At 41.8% G+C, this 16,723-nt stretch overlaps 1 protein-coding gene across 1 annotated transcript in view; it reads right to left on the reverse strand.

Annotated features, from left to right (window-relative positions):
• Positions 1-10,102, reverse strand: part of gramd2ab (GRAM domain containing 2Ab) — a 102,345-nt gene extending 92,243 nt beyond the window's left edge. The window contains exon 1 of the mRNA XM_084168230.1: positions 9,751-10,102. The gene's annotated coding sequence lies outside the window, so the exon portion shown is untranslated. The remainder of the gene's footprint in view (positions 1-9,750) is intronic.
• Between the last annotated feature and the right edge of the window lie 6,621 nt (positions 10,103-16,723).

Below are 16,723 nucleotides of genomic sequence, written 5' to 3' on the forward strand. Positions count from 1 at the left end.
CTCATCACCATTTATCTTCTCTACTCACACTGGCATAGGGTGATGGTGGTTTATTGGTTGATTTGGCCTTCAGTGTGGAGGTCTAGGAGAGTGTCTAAGCACGACTTTAATTGGCATCCTTAACGTTAAGAAAAATCCCTTAACGAAAAACACAGTGCAGTTATCACAAAACATATTTTCCGTGTTATAGCCTAACTAGACAATAGGCTATAAAGGGAAAGATGCCTAATTTAAATGTAGACTCAGTGATATGAAGTAGATGCAAAAGTAAACAGCATAGTGGGTCAAATTCCGCAACATCTAAGAGTGTTGAAACACGAGGCGCTGGTGCCCTGGCTCCCACGCTGTGAACAGCGTGAAGTGAACCCGTGCACATGCGCAGATACTGTGCATGTGCTCATCTCAATATTCTAGCCTAATCATTGATGATAGGCCCTGCTTAACTGAAGTTGCGAGCCAAAAAGAGATACAGCTGTCCATTGCGAGATACAGCTTTTGATTGTTGATAGATGGGCCTAGTGCACAGTTCTGACTCAGTCTGCCTGGTATCCAACCTGCTTATACTGTGCCCCTCCCCTCTCTCTCTTTGTCCCTCGCTAGCTCGCTATGAAAGATGCAAGTGTTTCTGTTTTCGGAAGTACGGCAACTAATCAGTCTCCTCCGTTCCAAAAATAATGAATCCTAGCGGAATCAAATCTGGACACTCAGAAATGGGAGTCTACACCGGGAGTCGGCATGAAAGGAGTTGAGGAATCAATTAATGTGGAGTCGACTCTCCACCACTACGTCATCGTCAACAGTTGGAAAAGTGGCATAAAAAGGCAAGGTACAGCAGTGAAGTCCTGTATGGCAATACTTTGAGAAGGTAAATGAGAATGCATTGCAAACTTTGCAAGGTGGAATTGAGGTACAGTAATGGTAGTACAGGTTCACTGCTTAGCCATCTGAAAGGGACGCACCGTGAGGCCCAAACTGTTGCTGGCAGAAGCGAAGCTGCATTGTGAATTCACGTGGAAATCCGATTTTTAAGATGGCTGTTTAAACATTTTAATTTGTCACATCCCTAGCATGAACAAACTATCATTCAACGTGTCTGTGCCTGCCCTGTCTGTTCCCTCGGATTTAATCAGGATACACGACTTACAGCAACGCATTCCCCTTTGAGAAATACACTGAGTGTACAAAACATTAGGAACTCTTTCCATGACAGACTGACCAGGTGAATCCATGTGAAAGCTATGATCTCTTATTGATGTCACTTGTTAAATCCACTTCAATCAGTGTAGATGAAGGGGAGGAGACAGGTTAAGAATACTTGAGACAATTGAGACATGTATTATGTGTGTACAATTCAGAGGGTGAATGGGCAAGACAAAAGATTTAAGTGCCTTTGAACAGGGTATGGTAGTAGGTGCCAGGCACACCGGTTTGAGTGTGTCAAGAAAAGCAACACTGCTGGGTTTTTCATGTTCAACAGTTTCCTGTGTGTATCAAGAATGGTCCACACCAAAAGGACATCCGGCCAACTTGACACAACTGTGAGAAGCATTGGAGTCAACATGGGCCAGCATCCCTTTGGAACGCTTGACACCTTGTAAAGTCCATGCTCCGACGAACTGACGCTGTTCTGAGAGCAAAAGGGTGTGTTCCTAATGTTTTGTACACTCTGTGTATATGCTGTGCTTGGTAAGATTATCCCTTTGTCAGTTACACAACCCTGCTCTCTCCATCTTTCCTTTCTAGAATTTTCCCCTAATTTGCCAGTCAAGTAGTCAGGTAGTCAGGTAGGAAGGACTGGATCTAAGGTCAGTTTAGGTGAATGCCCGGTGACTCCCCAGACCAGGTACAGTGGGGGAAAAAAGTATTTAGTCAGCCACCAATTGTGCAAGTTCTCCCACTTAAAAAGATGAGAGAGGCCTGTAATTTTCATCATAGGTACACATCAACTATGACAGACAAAATAAGAAAAAAAAATCTAGAAAATCACATTGTAGGATTTTTAATGAATTTATTTGCAAATTATGGTGGAAAATAAGTATTTGGTCAATAACAAAAGTTTCTCAATACTTTGTTATATACCCTTTGTTGGCAATGACACAGGTCAAACGTTTTCTGTAAGTCTTCACAAGGTTTTCACACACTGTTGCTGGTATTTTGGCCCATTCCTCCATGCAGATCTCCTCTAGAGCAGTGATGTTTTGGGGCTGTCGCTGGGCAACACAGACTTTCAACTCCCTCCAAAGATTTTCTATGGGGTTGAGATCTGGAGACTGGCTAGGCCACTCCAGGACCTTGAAATGCTTCTTACGAAGCCACTCCTTCGTTGCCCGGGCGGTGGGTTTGGGATCATTGTCATGCTGAAAGACCCAGCCACGTTTCATCTTCAATGCCCTTGCTGATGGAAGGAGGTTTTCACTCAAAATCTCACGATACATGGCCCCATTCATTCTTTCCTTTACACGGATCAGTCGTCTTGGTCCCTTTGCAGAAAAACAGCCCCAAAGCGTGATGTTTCCACCCCCATGCTTCACAGTAGGTATGGTGTTCTTTGGATGCAACTCAGCATTCTTTGTCCTCCAAACACGACGAGTTGAGTTTTTACCAAAAAGTTATATTTTGGTTTCATCTGACCATATGACATTCTCCCAATCCTCTTCTGGATCATCCAAATGCACTCTAGCAAACTTCAGACAGGCCTGGACATGTACTGGCTTAAGCAGGGGGACTGCAGGATTTGAGTCCCTGGCGGCGTAGTGTGTTACTGATGGTAGGCTTTGTTACTTTGGTCCCAGCTCTCTGCAGGTCATTCACTAGGTCCCCTGTGTGGTTCTGGGATTTTTGCTCACCTTTCTTGTGATCATTTTGACCCCACAGGGTGAGATCTTGCGTGGAGCCCCAGATCGAGGGAGATTATCAGTGGTCTTGTATGTCTTCCATTTCCTAATAATTGCTCCCACAGTTGATTTCTTCAAACCAAGCTGCTTACCTATTGCAGATTCAGTCTTCCCAGCCTGGTGCAGGTCTACAATTTTGTTTCTGGTGTCCTTTGACAGCTCTTTGGTCTTGGCCATAGTGGAGTTTGGAGTGTGACTGTTTGAGGTTGTGGACAGGTGTCTTTTATACTGATAACAAGTTCAAACAGGTGCCATTAATACAGGTAACGAGTGGAGGACAGAGGAGCCTCTTAAAGAAGAAGTTACAGGTCTGTGAGAGCCAGAAATCTTGCTTGTTTGTAGGTGACCAAATACTTATTTTCCACCATAATTTGCAAATAAATTCATAAAAAATCCTACAATGTGATTTTCTGGAGGAAAAAAATCTCTATTTGTCTGTCATAGTTGACGTGTACCTATGATGAAAATTACAGGCCTCTCTCATCTTTTTAAGTGGGAGAACTTGCACAATTGGTGGCTGACTAAATACTTTTTTCCCCCACTGTATCTCCTGGTTTCATCTGCGAAACATGCTCTTCTCTTCCCACTTGTATTCAAAGCATCATGTTCTCTGAAGTTCAGTAAGCCCCTTGGTGACTGGCTGTCTGGCATCCTAGCTCCGCCAAGACCAGAGTGACGTGCACTGAGATGGCCTGGTCCCAGATCTGTGTGTGCTGTCTTGCCAACTCCCATGGTCATTGTCACACAAGACATCTAGGACCAGGCTAGCATTGAGATGATGGTTAAAAATAATCAAGATACAATATTAAAAACATCTTTGGCTGTTCAAAAATACATTTAATTCACAGACTTTATCAATAATCCAGCCTCACTTGTGCTATTAAAGGAAAGGTTGCACGATATATATTCCACAAATCTAAAACAAGGTCGACTGATTATATCCCATCTAAACGGTCTTTATGCAAAAGTTTATTATAATTACATACTTCTATTTTCTCAATTTGAATTACATTTATAAAAACTCATATACCAACAATACACCGCGGCTTTGAAGTCAAGAAAGGTGGCTTCGGTGATGGAGGCGAATCAGGTTAGTAGGTACTAAAGTGCCCAAAGAGTTTTGTCATGTTATATTGCTAGTAGATGACAAAAAAACGAAGATAGCCAGCTATCTAAGTGCACTGTGCCATGCAAAACAAACTGGCCCACTTGGATCTGGCTTGGTGTATGGGGATGGAAGCAAGCTACAACAACTCCATCAACACTGCAAGTTTTGCAGAAATGAATGGTCAAATACCAATCGGATCATTGTTTATTTCAAGATATGTCTTTATTACTGCCTGATCTTTATTGGCTGATATAACTTGCAGGATATTATGGTAGCCACTGACCACATTTACATGCACACCAATATCCCATTATTATTCGGGATACTCAAGTATTCTGTTTTTGAGTTGACGCATATAAACATCATATCCCGTTTACAATAACCTGAAAAAGCTTGTATCCCGGTTATGAGAAACCCGGATAAGATGCCTGGTCTTAGACGGGATACTGTGGCATGTAAACATCTTATCTCGTTTACTGTTGTTTTTCGTGGTCTGCGCAGGCTCAGTTTCGCATATCATGGGTGTTGTGTGATGTTTTCATCTGATTGTCAAACAAATCCCTTTGAAAAGTAGGCTATCTGTGCAGTTAAATCCACCATATTAATTCCATAATAATTTATTTTGCTGATACATACGTACTGGACAGTATAGCTTACTGGCTACTTTCACCCCTATTTTAGACAAGTTTCTGCTTATAATTTCCGACATTTGGAAAAGCCATATTATAATTTCAGACATTTGGTAGGCCATTTCTTTGTCAACTATAGTTAGATACATGCAGCTTCTCTTCTGCCATTACTTGTTGCCCCAGAAGACTAAATAAAGTAGTGCAGACATGGATAGAATGAATGCATTAGTAACCTAGTTAACACCAGTAAAGTTGTCTGTTTCGTTCTGCGTTTAGAGACCAGGAAGAACGCAATAACTCCAAAACTGTGGAAAGACTGGTCCTGTGAAAAATGTCCAAATGTCATCAGTTTGACCGGTTTTAAGGAAATGGAAAGCTGAGAAAACAATGAAACATGTTTCTGATAACACTTCAGTTCATCTTGAGTGCATAGTTTATGTGGTTGAAATACTGTCTGCTTGCATAACAGTGTCAAAGATAACACATTACACTTGCATTTTCTCAAGAGATGCTGAAACAAAGAAATAATATTTATCCAATCCTGTTCCCGAGACAAAATAAAAATGTGTTCTATCGTTTTACGGCAAGAAATGCATCATTCTGCAGGAGTTCATATTATATTACACTACATGTGAGTGTAGTCAGGCCTACAGTCAGTGTCCATATTTCAGTTACTATTCTATTTAACCCATATGAACTTAAATTAGGAATATTCTGTTTATTCATGGTTACAGGGATACTCGTGAGTTACAAAGGTGCATGTAAACAGTTTATCCCCAATAAGACCTTAAGCTGGAAATGAGCTACTATCCAGAATACTGTGCGCATGTAAACGTGGTCAATGTTTGTGTTAGCCATTATACCTGGATTTACTGTTACTGCTGCTAGTAATGTTAGTAACGTTAGAACTCAGGTTAGCATGTGTAGCTATAGCTACCATCGGCCAACGACAGCGTTTTAGCCAGTTTGGTTATAGATGTTCAACGTCTACTATGATGGTAAAGGTTTATCTTGATTTTGTGTAACAGCACGAGAAATGTTGATGTGCTGAACTGCTAATAAGTGATGTGTTTCAAGGCTGCTAGTGGTTAGCTAGTAGAGGTAAGCCAGCAAGGGCTAAAAGTCGGCACGCTGTATAAGTGCAAAAAATATGATTTGCTTATACAGAATAAAGAACTCACAGGATATGGTCAGATGATAAATATTCAGAGTGCCAAAATATTTTTTAAAAAGCAATGAGGACTCTGTATGATATGGGTCTTTACCGTCTTATGTGGATAGTGGCTTAACTCCTGCTGTGTATTCACTCGTGTGTTGTTCTCTTGACGTCACTTCTCCGAACGCTTTTCCGACTAACTAATGTAATGTTTACTACTAAAACCCATTAGTGAAATAATATCAGCCTCAGCCAAGGAGGTTCCTCATGAATGGTATCATCATTCTGTGAGAAAAACAAACAATCATCCACAAACAATCAGTCCAGATACAGTATGATCTTGCTCACTCACACAAGCTCCTGTCTCGCTTCAGTCACCGGTAGTGTACTTGGCAGGATAAAAATGTCCATTGACACTGATGCAAAATGGTTACGAAAATAATATTCTCCTCTCTCCGGAATCAACACCCATCTACATGCACTGAAATTAAATTGATTCAATCTTTGAGTCCTGTTCACTGTTCACTGTTATTTGACAGATGGTAGATAATGGCTGCTCTTCAGGAGATCTAATGAGTAGTAACTTTGAGTCCAAAAGACATTCAAGGGGCAGCGGTTTTACAACTAAACAAACACAAACAGTTATATTGTGTAGTGCTGCTACTGACTCCAAATCAGAGCCAAAATGGTTCTGAACCTTATCAATGGGTCTCTTGTTTAAGTGTCCTTGAGTGATCTCACCCCTTCAGTGCTCCCTGTCCCCAAACGAGGTGTCCATTCCAAACACAGCTAGGGGAAACGACCACATTGTGCCTGTCTCAACTCTGTGGAGGGGAAACATTTCCCCCTAGAAAAAGATTTTGGCTTAAGCCTAGTGGACCGGAAACTGTAAACAATGTCACACCAGGCCACACAGTAAATCAGTCATTATGGGAGATGCATACCAATAGACAGGAGGTGTGTGTGGTGTATAGGTCTAAGGAAGGTGCATGACAACCAATAAGGAATGTATCCACATTATCCAATATCAGTTGTAATGAATTAAATAATTTACTAGTAATATCTTTGCCTACGAAGTCCATTTTACTGTTTGGTTTAGTTGAGACTGATCTGTCCAACTTGACTTTCAGACAGCTGTTATATCTACAATACAAGCAGATACAGAACCTTGAGATGTAAATTACCTTGCCGCCGAGAGCTGTGTCCCAGGTTTTATAAATTGGTTCTCTTTGAAGCTCCCAACCTACTTCACTTTCGAATATTAGGCTGGCTAAACATAGCCTGCAGTGCTCACTTAGCACCTTTCATTTCCAATACAAGTACAATAAAACATTACAATGGGACAGAATACTTGATCCATCTCTTTCAGACACTCATAATAGAGGTTGGGCCATATGCAATGTTAACATGTTTAACCTTTCAATAAAGAGGGCTTTACAATACTGATGGCTGTCATTGGTATTGTGTGATAGGCTTGGGCGATATACTGTAAATCCCGTACACCGGGGTATTTGGAAAAAGCCAACAGGATGGTTTTTCAATACTGTCTAAATGATTTATTTGAAGTCTTTCAATACATGTGAATATTTGTAGCTACTTTTTAAGTTAATACCTGCAGTTAACTTGTGCAATACATTAGGAGATAAAGCAGATTGCGTTCTTCATTTAAGTCATACGTTTTCCAGACAAAAATAAACTTGAATCATGTACAGTGGGTTATATATATATTATGTAATATATTTACTGTACTGTATATTTACTTGACATCAGCTATTCACTCAATCATTACTAAATCTAGCTGGGCGAGCCGTGAGCTTAGGAAAGGGTGATACATAGTAACCTACCAGAGGAACGAAATGTCAACCTTTAGTATTCTACTGCATGAGAATTAAATGACCCAAGCATGGGAACTAAATAGTGATGTCAAATAAACTGTAATACACTACATGACCAAATGTATGTGGACACCTGCTCGTCGAACATCTCATTCCAAAACCATGGGCATTAATATGGGGTTGGTCCCCCCTTTGCTGCTATAACAGCCTCCACTCTTCTGGGAAGGCTTTCCACTAGATGTTGGAACATTGCTGCAGGGACTTCATCCCAAAGGTGTTCAATGGGGTTGAGGTCAGGGCTCTGTGCAGGCCAGTCAAGTTCTTCCACACAGATCTTGACAAACAATTTCTGTATGGACCTCGCTTTGTGCACGTGGGCATTGTCATGCTGAAACAGGAAAGGGCCTTCCCCAAACTGTTGCCAAAAAGTTGGAAGCACAGAATTGTCTAGAATGTCATTGTATGCTGTAGCGTTAAGATTTCCTTTCACTGGAACTAAGGGGCCTTGCCCGAACCATGAAAAACAGCCCGAGACCATTATTCCTCCTCCACCAAACTTTACAGTTGGCAATATGCATTCGGGCAGGTAGCGTTCTCCTTGCATCTGCCAAACCCAGATTTGTCCGTCGGACTGCCAGATTGTGAAGCGTGATTCATCACTCCAGAGAACACGTTTCCACTGCGCCAGAGTCCAATGGCGGCGAGCTTTACACCACTCCAGCCGACACTTGGCATTGCGCATGGTGATCTTAGGCTTGTGTGCGGCTGTTCAGCCATGGAAACCCATTTCATGAAGCTCCCGACGAACAGTTATTGTGCTGACGTTGCTTCCAGAGGCAGTTTGGAACTCGGTAGTGAGTGTTGCATCCGAGGACAGATGATTTTTGCACGCTACGCACTTCACAACTCGTCTGTTCCGTTCTGTGAGCTTGTGTGGCCTACCACTTCCTGGCTGAGCCGTTGTTGCTACTAGATGTTTCCACTTCACAATAACAGTACTTACAGTTGACCGGGGCAGCTCTAGCAGGGCAGACATTTTACGAACTGACTTGTTGGAAAGGTGGCATCCTATGACGGTGCCCTGTTGAAAGTCACTGAGCTCTGCAGTAAGGCCATTCTATTGCCAATGTTTGTCTATGGAGATTGCATGGCAGTGTGCTCGATTTTATACACCTGTTAGCAACGGGTGTGGCTAAAAGCCGAATCCACTCATTTGAAGGGGTTTCCACATACTTTTGTATATATAGTGTAGCTTCCTCTCTGATCTCCATGTAACCACTCATAGACTGAAACACAGGATTATTATTTGACCCTTCTGACACTATTTATTATCCAGCTGCAACATCTAGCCTAGTGCATCCTTGGGCTTGCATATGCCAAATGGATTCAGACACACTTGTGTCTAATTATTAACCACTCTCTGGAATGTATGACCCATTTGATACTAACCATTAGAAAATGCATTGCATTACCTTTCAGACAGACACTAAATGTACATGGGGCTGTTGGCTAAACTAATCATAACTACATACCTGACATACCCATGAGTGGAACATCATGTGCTGGGTGACAAGTTTCCATTCCCAAAGTAGAAACTACTGAGAACCTTGCAGTCTATTTTAGCAGCCATGATGTCCTATTATCAGCACACTGGACTCTCTGCACACCTTGTTCATTGTTCTAGAAGAACACTGCTCAAAGTTTGCATAGAAGAATGACTTATCAGTTTTTTGTTTCCTTTGTAACTAAATATAGCTAAAATGACAGGATGAGTGCATAGACTACCACAGCACATTGGCATGAGTGTCGAAGATTTTCATTATGTAATTCAAATGGATAATTCAATGACATTTACATTGACATTTTAGTCATTTAGCAGACGCTCTTATCCAGAATGACCAAGCAGTAACCTATCCGTTATGTAATAACATAATAATAATAATAATAATAATAATAATAATGTTACTGTCCGACTTGAATCAGCTGTTCATTACATTTGCTGTCTGTCATATTTCAAATTAACTTGTCTATCTTGTAATATAACGGGTAAATAGAGTACCAGGAACGCGAAGTAGAAAACCTGGCGCTCATTTATAATGTCTGCGGTCTCGACATGGATAAAACCTACCGTGGAAGCTGGGTAGATATGCTGTCGAGTATATCATTTCCGTGGACGACTCAGAGAAGAGAAATTAGGGCGAATGTCCACATAATCGTATTCTAAAGTAAGAAGTCCGTGGGGAAAGGGAAAATGGTAGACAAGACTGGAAGGGGAGAAGCGGTTTTCGGAGTTGTCGAGCTGTCAACACAAAGGCAGGAGCACCGAGTAGATTACATTTCTGCTGGCTATCAAGCTAACTTGTTGCGCTGAGCATCCACGAGCGCAGTGGGCACTGGGCAGTGGCTTATTTATTTACTGTTCCCGCCTCCTGCACTTTTTTGTGCCTTACTACTGTGATCTCCACGGTCCATCTACGTGTACTTGTGCAGAGAACGCAGAACACATCATTTCTAGTGGTTGATCAACTGTACTGCAAGCAAATATTGTTATTTTGGGGAAAATTGAGGTGTTTAATGTACGGGAATTATAATAATGGTAGGCTAATAAAAACATTAAAACGTAGGCCTAACAGATGCATTTGCCGTTAGTTAGGAGATCACAAAGCAGCATGTCGCTACCTAATAAAATTGAGGCAGGAGATAGTAACACACAGTGGCGATTTTAGCATGTAAATCTTGATGGGCAAAAAATATATGTTTTGATGCATGCCAGCAAAGCCACTACACAACACAACACTACAAGAATACATTAATTGCAATATAATTGTGACAAACGGTGCCTGTTCGGGCCTACATAAAGCTGTCCCAACAGCAGAGCTGTCAAAAGCCACACTGAAGTCTAACAAAACAGCTCCCACAATCTTTTTATCATCAATTTCTCTCAGCCAATCATCAGTAATTTGGGTAAGTGCCTGCTTGTTGAATGTCCTTCCATATAAGTGTGCTGAAAGTCTGTTGTCAATTTGTTTACAGTAAAATAGCATTGTATCTGGTCAAACACAATTTCTTCCAAAACTTTACTAAGGGCTGATTGGTCGGCTATTTGAGCCAGTAAAGGGGGCTTTACTATTCTTGGGTAGGGGAAGGACTTTTACTTCCCTCTGTCACGACCCGGTGCGAGAAACAGTCACTAATAATTGTCAGAACCCAGAAGATGAGGCAGACACAGCTGTACTAGAGATGGTGGTTTATTAAAGAACAAAATCTTCAGGCAAAGAAGCTAAATCCACAATGTCCAAAAATAAAGCCAAGATGCACAAAGAGGAAAACCTCCAAAAACAAAAGAAACTCCACAAAGTGGTAAAAACAGCAGGGAAAAAACAAACCTCAAAAGACTACTCAAACAAAACACAAGAACTAAACCAGAGAACCTCTGGAAAATCCCACCAGAGAAATATCTATAAAAACAAGGCTTGGGCTGGGGCTGGGGCTGGGTGCTAACTTACAAACACTGAGCAAGGAACTGAGGAACACACAGGGTTTAAATACTAACAAGGGAATGACCTACAGGTGCAAACAATAATTAGAGCAAGAAAAACAAAAGGTACAAAAAGGTGCAATGGGGACATCTAGTGACCAAAACCCGAACAGTCATGGCCAAAACCTGACACCCTCCAGGCCTGAGGGCACACACTGTCTAGTAGGTTTAGATCAAAGTATGGCAAATAGGAGTGCCAATATCGTCTGCTATTATCCTCAGTAATTTTCCATCCAAGTTGTCAGACCCCGGTGGCTTGTCATTGTTGATAGACAACAATAATATTTTCACTTCTTAAACACTCACTTTATGGAATTCTAAATTACAATTCTTGTCTTTCATAATTTGATCTGTTATACTTAGATGTGTAGAGTCAACATTTGTTGCTGGCATGTCATGCCTAAGTTTGCTAATCTTGCCATTGAAAAAAATCATTAAAGTAATTGGCAACATCAGTGGGTTTTGTGATTACATTTACATTACATTTACATTTACATTTACATTTTAGTCATTTAGCAGACGCTCTTATCCAGAGCGACTTACAGGAGCAATTAGGGTTAAGTGCCTTGCTCAAGGGCACATTAACGTCATTTAGCAGACGCTCTTAGCCAGAGCGACTCACAAATTGGTGCGTTCACCCTATAGCCAGTGGGATAACCACTTTACAATTGGGGGGGGGGGGTAGAAGGATTCCTTTATCCTATCCCAGGTATTCCTTAAAGAGGTGGGGTTTCAAATGTCTCCGGAAGGTGGTGAGTGACTCCGCTGTCCTGGCGTCGTGAGGGAGCTTGTTCCACCATTGGGGTGCCAGAGCAGCGAACAGTTTTGACTGGGCTGAGCGGGAACTATGCTTCCGCAGAGGAAGGGGAGCCAGCAGGCCAGAGGTGGATGAGCGCAATGCCCTCGTTTGGGTGTAGGGACTGATCAGAGCCTGAAGGTACAGAGGTGCCATTCCCCTCACTGCTCCATAGGCAAGCACCATGGTCTTATAGCGGATGCGAGCTTCAACTGGAAGCCAGTGGAGTGTGCGGAGGAGGGGGGTGACGTGAGAGAACTTGGGAAGGTTGAACACCAGACGGGCTGCGGCATTCTGGATGAGTTGTAGGGGTTTAATGGCACAGGCAGGGAGGCCAGCCAACAGCGAGTTGCAGTAGTCCAGACGGGAGATGACAAGTGCCTGGATTAGGACCTGTGCCGCTTCCTGTGTAAGGCAGGGTCGTACTCTCCGAATGTTGTAGAGCATGAACCTGCAGGAGCGGGTCACCGCCTTGATGTTGGCGGAGAACGACAGGGTGTTGTCCAGGGTCACGCCTAGGCTCTTCGCACTCTGGGAGGAGGACACAGCGGAGTTGTCAACCGTGATGGCGAGATCATGGAACGGGCAGTCCTTCCCCGGGAGGAAGAGCAGCTCCGTCTTGCCAGGGTTCAGCTTGAGGTGGTGATCCGTCATCCATACTGATGTGTCTGCCAGACATGCAGAGATGCGATTCGCCACCTGGTTATCAGAAGGGGGAAAGGAGAAGATTAGTTGTGTATCGTCAGCGTAGCAATGATAGGAGAGACCATGTGAGGATATGACAGAGCATCTGATTCAATGAATGATGGAGCTGAGTTTGCCTTTTTGCCCAAAATTGTATTTAAGGTGCTCCAAAGCTTTTTACTATCATTATTTATGGCATTTATCTTTGTTTCATAGTAGTTTCTTCTTCTTTTTATTCAGTTTACTCACATGATTTCTCAATTTGCAGTACGTTTGCCAATCGGTTGCACCTCCAGACTTATTTGCCATTCCTCATCCCTCTCAAACGTAACATTTTTCAATTCCTCATCAATCCACAGGGATTTAACCGTTTTTACAGTCATTTTCTTAATGGGTGCGTGCTTATTAGTAACTGGACTAAGTAATTTCATAAATGTGTCAAGTGCAGCGTCTGGTTGCTCCTCATTACACACCACAGACCAACAAATATTATTTACACCAATAACATAGGAATCACTACAAAACATATTGTATGACCTCTTATACACTATATTAGGCCCAGCTTTTGGAACTTTGTTTTTGCTAGATATGGCTACTGTATTGTGATCATTACATCCAATGGAATTGGATACTGCTTTAAAGCAAATTTCTGCAGCATTAGTAAAGATGTGATCAATACATGTTGATGATTTCATTCCCGTGCTGTTTGTAACTACTCTGGTAGGTTGACTGATAACCTGAACCAGGTTGCAGGCACTAGTTATAGTTTGAAGCTTTTTCTTGAGTGGGCAGCTTGATGAAAGCCAGTAAATATTTAAATCACCCAGAAAATATACCTCTCTGTTGATATCACATACATTATCAAGCATTTCACACGTTATCCAGATACTGACTGTTAGCACTTGATGGTCTATAGCAGCTTCCCACCAGAATGGGCTTTAGGTGAGGCAGATGAACCTGTAGCCATACTACTTCAACATGAGATCCTGTCTAAGCTTTACAGGAATGTGGTTCTGAATATAAACAGCAACACCTCCACCTTTGGCTTTTCTGTCTTTTCTGTAGATGTTATAACCATGTATTGTTACCACCGTATCATCAAAGGTATTATCTAAGTGAGTTTCAGAGATTGTCAGAATATGAATGTCATCTGTTAATAGCAAATTATTGATTTCATGAACCTTGTTTCTTAAGCTACATATGTTAACGTGGGCTATTTTTAGCACTTTTCTGGGATGCTTGATTGTTTTCATTGCTTTACTGGGAAGCTTAGCAGAAGTAGACATGCTCATGTTTTTTATGTTAGTGCATGGTGAGCTGCACACAGTGGACTTCCTACTATGGCACACCGCCTCAGTGCTAACAGTATAACTCTGCTTCGTAGGCACATGATTACTGCATACAATAGCTGTAGGATCAGCAGAGCCATTCAGGGCATTTAGAGGGACAAATATTAGGTTACTTACATTGTGTCTTCCAACGCCCCTGGGATAATGTACATTTGCTGAAGCATTATGACAACTCAGCGACACAATGGTAGGGGTTAACTGAACTGGGCGTGGGTCATTGATAAGTCATTGTCTCAACCAAGCCTTGTAATGCTGTGAAATTATCCAGGAACCCAAATTATTTGGGTGGATCCCATCCTCCTTATAAAACAAGCTTTGTTTCCAGAAGGTATCAAAATTGTCAATAAATGTTATACCCACAGAGCTGCAATAGTCTCGTAGCCATTTATGGAGGGCTAAAAGTCTACTGAAACGTTCAGTGCCACGATTTAGGGAGGGCACAAGGCCAGATATTATGGGGAGATTGTTGTTGTTGTCAAGCAGAGACCCAATCAGTTCTTTGAAATCCATCTTCAGCTGTTCTGAGCTGCCCTTCATAATGTCATTGAATCCCACATGAACTATGATAGACTCAATTTCCTGATGCAGGTTTAAAATGTTTGGGAGCAGCTTATTGATGTCCTGTATTCGTGCTCCTGGATAACAACGTTTTTGCTCCAGGGACTGAGACATTTCTCATCATTGAACTGCCCAATACAACGGCCGGAGAAGGGGATGGAGAAATCCGCCCATTCCGACCCCTCACACAATTAGTGGAACCTTTAACGGGCCCACGAGAAGCAGGATAGCATACGCCCGCTGCTCCCGACGATAGGTCCAGACCTCCCACAGCAGGCAGTGCCCCCCGTCAGATCCAGATAGAGGGATAGGAGCCAAACTTGACGACGAATCCGCTGCTGGAATCAGCGTAGTTGGAGTCAGCACATCCGTCGCACACACAGGCAATCCCAGCAATAAAGGCGCAGGTAGATCAGGCACCAGTGCAGCGAAGCTATTCCTTATGTCAATCTGCTCCAAACCTCTTGCAGACACCCCAGTCCGCTTAGCAGCATGCCGCTGCCTTCGGATTCCACGACTTGTGACATGGGAGTATGGTAGTAATATAACCCCGTAGAGTTGATTGACGCACCGGTGCGTTCATCTAAGTAACATAATAAAAAAATCCCCATCAAAATCCATCAGTTTAAGCTAGAGATATCGGGGGTTTTCCACCGCATTCGCTGATGTCGCACTTCTGCATCTGCGGTGAAAGGTGGCAGAGCTAGAGCAGTGTTTGTCAGACCATGAGACATCCCGAAATCGGCCTTCTCAAGACAACGTATGTAGCGTCCGAACGGTTTGACCTACACCTATTAAGACCACTCTATGGAAAGGGGAGACTCTCACGAACACGATGGTGTTCTCCGTTTTGCTCTAAATATGTGTAATATATATATATATATATATATATATATATATATATATATATATATATATATATATATATATATATCTTGAGCTTTCTTATATCTCCTAGATATAGGACGAACACTTCAAAACCTTGTTTCTATAGATTTATTTTTTGACTGTTTATTTTTTGTTGTCATGTATGAATGTGGTGACGTCAAAATGAGGGGTGTTGTACAAAACAGTCATCAGCGATTGGATCATCTCTAACCAATCAGAGTGCACATTTTCATGCTGAGAATGTTGTGGTAATATTAGGTAAAACTTAAATATAACATTTTCTAAATGTTCTTTAAATGTTCTTTGGTAAAATGTACATTGCGTGAACATCAATGGAATATTATGTTAAACCTAAAAACAGACTTATTTAGAAATCATGGAACATTGTGCAACATTGTTGGAATGTTCTGTGCAACCTATGTGAATATCAAAATAATATTCTTGCAACATCCCAGACAACTCCCATAACTCAATCAGATGTTCTGTCAACATTCTTACAACCTTATAGGAATGTCATGTGCAATCTAACTTAAACATTGTATGAATGTCATCACAACTGAGCATATTTTGTATTTTGGGAACCTATCTCTTGTAATGTACCCACAATGCTCACAAAACCTAACTAAATGTTCTGTGAATCTTTAAGAACTCACAAAGGCTGTTCTGTCAACATTCTTGGAACATCAAAGGAATGTTTTGTGCACCCTGATACAAACATTGTAGAATCATCCTTTTTTTTAAGGTATCTGTGAACAACAGATGCATATCTGTATTCCCAGTCATGTGAAATCTATAGATAAGGGCCTAATGAATTTATTTCAATTGACTGATTTCCTTATTTGAACTGTAACTCAGTAAAATCTTTGAAATTGTTGCATGTTGTGTTTATATTTTTGTTCAGTGTAGCTCCTACACCCTCAACAATTTTCACTACCTCAGCTTTGGGACACTTGTGCAACTGGAGACCGAGGGCATGATTTTGGATTCAGCCTAGTACCCTTTGCGAGGAAGAGGTGAGAATGACCAGAGGATGGGCGAGTGGCTCCTTATGATGAGGGGAGGGGCTCACCTCATTCGCCACTCGAGCCGTCTGTCTCCAACAGACCTGTGTGAGTGGTTCTTCGAGCTTATGAGATTCTGGTGAATCCCACGTGAGATATCGAAACTAATAATTGAAAGAACCATGCCTACATTAGTGATGCATCTGTGGAAAGGGATCTATATACTATAAATATCCAAACCAGTCATTTTTATTTTGTTTAAAGCACACATTTCCTTCTCAATTATG

The sequence above is a fragment of the Coregonus lavaretus genome (genome assembly GCF_964263955.1).
Source record: "Coregonus lavaretus genome assembly, chromosome: 9".
NCBI classification, from domain to species: Eukaryota; Metazoa; Chordata; class Actinopteri; order Salmoniformes; family Salmonidae; genus Coregonus; species Coregonus lavaretus.